Genomic DNA, 6,868 nt, shown 5'->3' with positions numbered 1-6,868 from the left:
TGTTTTGTTTATTTAATAGAAATGTCATAATAGGTAGTTACAGTCGTAGTTGAAGCCCAGTTTCAGGCACAATCCATTTCATGCCATTTTTAATGCCTTATGGCCCCTTATTAGACCGAAACGGACTATTTTCCAACCTTTTAAAAAAAATTTAATTTAATTTTTTTACTTTTCTGTTGGCGGTGCAGTTGTTGGCATGTTGGGTCATCAGTGTGTTTATTTTTAGAGTTGTATTGTGGCAAATCCAGATTATGAATTGGAGCCGGAAGGGACTCAAGAGCATAAAACTTGACAGTCAGAAGATTACCTTTTCCTGCCAGCACTAATCATCACAATGTGAGCCATCTGCCATCTCATTAGAAACTTGAACATTTTTATGATTTTCAGACTCCGTTGAGGCTCTTTCTCTAGATTACTCATATATAAAAATGTAAACCAATGTACAATAACTTAGAAGAACTGCTAAGGAATAGTACAAATGTCTCACTATGGTCATAATTAATCAGCAGCATTAAGTTTATTTATAAAGGCGGCGTGGCCTTCTGTATCGTAATAGCTACTTATGTTGACCTTTCAAAAACTTACGTTTGTCTGTATAATTTTCTGGCATGTTAAAATATATACGGCAACAGAATGATTTTTCAGTAAATCTCAACATTTTTATGATTACAAAGTCAACCTTGAGCTCTGTTCAGTGACTGCACCTAAGCTGAGATAATGGGGTTGATTAGCATTGAAATAAGGGATCGAATTATGAAAGTCAGCTGTCCCAGTTCAAGAAGTAGATGGTGACCCTGGATGACGTCTGAACAAATATAGCACCATCCTTCTAGACAGAAGAGCAGATGAAGGTATTGTCAGGGGCAGTGGCGTAACCAGAGTTATGGGCGCCCGGGGCAGAACATTTCCCCCCCCCCATATTATATAAACATCCACTGGAACTGTACCCCCCACCCCACACATATATATCAGCTAAGGAACTACAAGTCCAAGCATGCCATCATTGTCCATGTACACCCCCCCACACACACACATATCACCCAGGGAACGGCAATATCTGGTTGTTGTACAGGGGCAATGAGGGCATGCTGGGACTTGTAGTTCCCTAGCTGATATCTTATGAAGCTGTATTCCACCTGAAAGTACTACAATTACATTATAGAACTAAGAATAGAACATAAAATAAAAAATTTTTTTTCTATTTGCATCTTCTCAGAAGCTGTGTGCAGCTTCTGAGAAGATAAGCTATTAGCATAGCGGGGAAGGCGGCTGCGCATTTTGCATAGCTCCCGCTACTCTAATAGCATATCTTCTCAGAAGCTTCCCTGGTTGTGGGGGGGGGTCTGCCGTGGACCCTGGTGCAGTGGCTCCTTCTCTCATGCACCCGCATCAGACTATGCGATCCGGGCTGGCTGGATCAGGCAGACGCGCCCTCTAATCAGGCACTGTAGAGGGCCGCCCGCAGTGGCCTTGGAGGAGCGAGCGGTCGCCCGATGACAGAGCCGGGTGCATGTGGGTAATATAAGATGCAAATATAAAATACAAATATGATAATAGTCAGGGCCAGTGCTAGACTATTTTGCCTCCAAGGCAAGACCTGCTACTTGCAAGCCGGCAGAGTGAGAGGAAGCCGCTGGTTGGGGCTGTGCCCAGGGCCAGATTAAGAGCATCATGGCCCTGGTGCTGAGCATCCCCTTAGCACTCAGCGCTGTTGGTCGGTCGGACGGGAAGCAGCTGAGGCGGCTCTCTAATTAGGTGGCCACTCACTCCACCGCTGTTGTCACCCACTGACCACAATGTACCCACTGCCGCTATAATCTGCTGACCACAATGTACCCACCACTGTTATCACCCACTGACTACATCTTAACCCCGTCACACACCACAACAACCCTGCAAAAAATAACACCTTCTGAGCCGATGCTTCAGGACCGCTACATATCACCCCCATTACTTCAGGACTGGCATAACACACCCCATACCGTCGGAACCTCATAAAACACTAATAACAACCCCCATACCAAAGGACTCCCGTAACACCCCCTTTATACTGTAGGACCCCAATAACAGTTCCCTCATACCTATGGACCCCAATAACACTCCCCTTATAACTAAGGATCCCAATAAGAAATAACACTCCCCTCATGCCTAAGTATCCCCATAAAACATCCCTCATGCCTAATGACCCCCATAAAACACCCTATATCTCTCAGGATCCCTATAGCACACCCCTCATACCTCAGGACCTCTGTAACACTTCCCTCATACCTCAGGACCTCCATAACACTCCCCACATAGTTCAGGTCCTCTATAACTCTCCCCTCATACCTCAGGACCCCTATAACACTCCCCACATAGCTCAGGTCCACCAGAACTCTCGCCGTGGGGTTCCCTTACAAAGTCATACCAGACCCTTTAGGTTTGGTAGGAATTTTAAGGGGGGCCCCACACCCAAAACCCAGGAAAAATAATTCCATCCCAGACCCTTAATACGAGCAGAAAAGGGGGGGTGGGGAGACAAGCGTTGCACCCCTCCTGCAGCATACCAGGCCACATGCCCCTGGGGATGGTGCTTTTTCAGAGGGGGACCCCCTGGAAAAGCACCTTGTCCCCATGTCGATGAATACATAGGCCTCTTCCTCACAACCCTGGCCCAGTGGTTGTGGGGGTCTGTGGGCAGGGGTGCTTATCTGCATCTGGGTAAGGGGTAGTTGTTACCCCTACTCATTCACCAAATAAAGAAATAGTAAATAAACACACCACACCTTGCAAAAGTCCTTTAATTGAACAAAAAACAAGACAAAAAAAACTGTGTCCATTGATGTAATTCAAAGGTTTAGTCAAAAAAATCAATTTTGTCCAATGATGTAGATCCTCGTCAATCATGATGAACGACGCCAATCGACGCCAATCGACTCGCCGAAATAAAAAAAGTGCAGCTGCCCGCCGCCCCGCCCGATGCCGCCGAACTCCTGTCGCAAAATGACAGGTCTGAGCCGAATGTAAACAAATAGGGAGCACGAGTCCCGTGACAGGAGACTGCTAAAGATCACTGCTATTACAAATTTACAAATGAGTGCCTTTAAAAAAGAATACTTTTACATTTGTGCTTCCTACAGCCCACTTAAATATTGCTTGTGCCACATTGGATATTTCTCTCAACAAAAGCCATTATCAAAACATAAAAGGACAAAAGAGATGGACAGCATAGAAAATAGTATGAACAGCAAAAACAATGAAATGAACCAAACCATTTACACATTGGAATCTGCTCTAAAGAATATTTTTTTCATTACTGGTTTGAGTAAACACCTAGATAAGGAAAAACCACACTACTGTCTGCAGGGTCTCTAAGGGCCAGGCAACGAGTGCCATAAGGCCACATGTGGCCCCCAATCTGCAGGCTGGGTACCAAGGTCTTCTTCAGCATTATTATGTTTTTAAATGTTTCCAGCCAGCATTGTTTATAAATGACAGTGACATCCTGGATTTAGTTTTGTGAAAAATGTATCATTATATAACCTGTAACTGCAAGTTGTAGAACTACCCCTTGAAATAAGCAGATATACTAATAAGAAGTAGTACAATGTAAGAAACTATTTTCTAACATTTTACAGCATTGAATTTCAGCAGCTATGGGATCATAATAAGGATGAACACAATCTGCCTTTCAGTGGTTTGTTTGTAGCAGTACATGTATATGCATAGTACTGCTCTCCATTGGTCTATTTGTAGCATTACATGTCTATACATAGTGCTGGCCTCCAGTGGTCTGTTTGTAGCATTACATGTATATGCACAGTGCTGCCCTCCAGTGGTCTATTTGTAGCATTTCATGCATATTCATAGTGCTGCCCTCCAGTGGTCTGCTTGTAGCATTACATGTATACGCATAGTGCTGCCCTCCAGTGGACTGTTTGTACATGTAGAGGCGTAGCATTTGGTGAGACATAAAACTGAACTGCAGGCAGATATGAAGAAAAAAAACCCAGTTAAATCATATTTTCTTTAAGAAAAAAAAGTATTTCCTGTAATCCCCAGGATTCAGACTGGGAAAGGGAGGGGCAGCACAAAAAGCCAACGAATGGTCAGCGTGGTGCCCTGAATTAAGGGTACTATGTGTTTATTACATTATACTCTAGGAAAATTAGCATTATTTACTGCTTTAGCTGGGGTGGTAGTAGTATTCATATTAAGCAAGCCTGGAGTCTTGCTTTAAAAATGTTTTGAGTAGATGTTTTTTTCTTTTAATGAAAGTGGTGGATGAGACCAGAAGTAAGTAATACATATTTATATACAGTATGAATATATCTCAGACTTTTGTCATAGCTAGTATAAATACAGTGTATATATATATACCAGGTTAAGCATCCTAAACCCTATGCCAATATAGATGTTAATGTTGCAACAGGAATCCAAAAGAACATTTAAATATGATATGAGGTTAGAATGTGGTGAACACTATAATTATAAGTAGTGTTCACAATATAACAGCGTAGAAAAGGCATGTTGTTTTTGCAAGATTCAACCTAGCATAAGGCCATATTTACGTTGAATCCTTGTGATTGAGGAAGAGATGCAGCAACAAAATACCCAATTTGATCAAAGCTATGTAGTCACCCCAGCGCCATCACTGGCAGGGTGTGGGGGATGCGGATCGCACCTGTGTGACACCTGCTAGGGGGTGACACCAGGGCACCACCATGTCCTGGTCCAGAGCCCTGGGTAACAGGGGACTATTTTATCACTTTTGGCGCTATTCCAACCCGTATGTAATAGTATCATATATGATTACACGTGGACTGCCGCTTACAGATGTGGCCACTGTCACCCGGTCATTAATTTGAACAAGTCTCATCTAAATGGCAGGAATCCGAAATTGCACATTCACATATAGTGTGAATGTAGCCTTAATAATATTTCCCCCCAAGACAACAATAATAATTCCCCCCTCCCACAGCAATAATAATCTTCCCCTAAGGCAGCAATAAAAAGTACTTTTTTTGGGTTGGGGTGGGGGGGAGGGGGACACCATGAGTTACCACACTGGGTGACACGAACCCTAGTGATGCCTCTGGGTCGCACCTCCAAATTACTGAGTTCAGGTGTTTCTAGTAAAGGGAAATGTTAGAAATACAGCATGTAGAGACATTGTGTACAGTTATGCTTTCCCAAATTGACAGTAGTTTGGGGAAGGCCCTTTTCTGTTCCAGCATGACTGTGCCCCTGTGTACAAAGCCAGCTCCATAAAGACATGGTTTGACCAATTTAATGGAAAGAAACCTAAGTGGTCTGCACTGAGTCCTCACCTCAACCCTACTGAACACCTTTGGGATGAACTGGGATGCAAGTTGTGAGACAGATCTTATCCTCCAACATCAGTACCTGACCTCACAAAATGGCATTTTGGCTGAATGGGCACAAGTTCCCACAGAACCCCTACAAAAGTTTGTGGAATACTTGGGAGGCGGTTGTAATCTTCATAAACCCTTGGCGCTATATATAAATCCTGTATAATAATTAGAGGTGCACCGAAATACAAATTTAAAAACGGAAACGAAACCGAAATAAAAAAGAAATGTCAGGCCGAAACCGAAACTGAAAATGTTTTTATTTTATTTTTACAAATTTTCCAAATATTTTATTTTTATTTATTATTTATAAACTTTTTACTTTTTTATACTTATTTTTATTTATTTATTAATTTTTTATTAAATATTTTTATTTTTTATTTTACTTTTAGGGGCTTCGAGGAAATATTAGGGGTCTAAACAGATCCCTGATATTTCCCTTTTAAAATAGAAAAACAGATTGAGAACAGAGTCCTCAATGTCTTTTTCTGTATCCCGTTATAAATGAACAGGAATCCTCTATACTAAGTGTTCCTGTTCATTCATAACTTGAGAACATAGTATGTTTACTATAACCACAATTATGAATGAACAGGAAGTGATGTAGATGACTTCCCATTCATACAAAATTGAGGATATAGTAACGATACTCTGTCCTCAATTATTTACAAACACTCAGCGATCACTGATCACTGAGTGTTTGTATCGCTCTCCTCTCTGACACGCTGTCACAGTAGGCTGAGCGAGTGGAGCTGGTAGGAGAACACAGCCTCCTGTGACAGCGCAGGCTGTCTCCGCCCCCACACCGCTCTGCCGGACTGTGATAGGCGGCTGAGCAGTGTGGAAGAAGAGAAACCAGCCACTCACAGCGCTCTCCTCCTCCAGCGCTCGGCTGGCTGTCACTTTCTCTCCTCCCCGCTGGGACACAGAGCAGCGCCCTGCGGGGAGGAAAGAAACCCGGGATGCGCCGATGTATCAGCAGGAAAATGGCACTTTCGGCATTTAGCCAAAAGTGCCATTTTCAGCCAATATGTTTCGGCAGCCAATATATCGGTGCATCCCTAATAATAATAATATAAGAAGAAGTCAGGGGCTCTGTTACCTCACCAGACTCCAGCTTAGGAGCCTCTGACAGACTCTGGTGAATGCTTCTATGTATTCTTAGAACTAGTGTATAACATGTCAACATTGTGGAAGCACAAGAAATAATTAAGTCTTACACTACCTACTTAACACAAAAGGCCTAATGTAACAACAGTAACTCCCAACCATTAATCAGATTAAACCCGGCCCTGTAAATTTACATCTTTTTGGCATTATTGCATCATTTCAACTTTTAGAAGCCGAGTCAGATATTAAACTTTCTTTCATAACCAGTCTCTTGTAAGTAGAAATCATGTCAGTGCAGGAAACTTTAATCCTTTCATTCCCAGGATCCTCTTCGAGCCACACAGACACTCCTCCTTATTCTATACAACCTTTCACACACACACACACATACAGCATACCTTTGACAA

This window comes from Nanorana parkeri, unplaced genomic scaffold (genome assembly GCF_000935625.1).
Source record: "Nanorana parkeri isolate BGI_ZX_2015 unplaced genomic scaffold, ASM93562v1 scaffold1686, whole genome shotgun sequence".
Classification (NCBI taxonomy): domain Eukaryota; kingdom Metazoa; phylum Chordata; class Amphibia; order Anura; family Dicroglossidae; genus Nanorana; species Nanorana parkeri.
Note: the sequence above shows the minus strand (reverse complement) of the source record.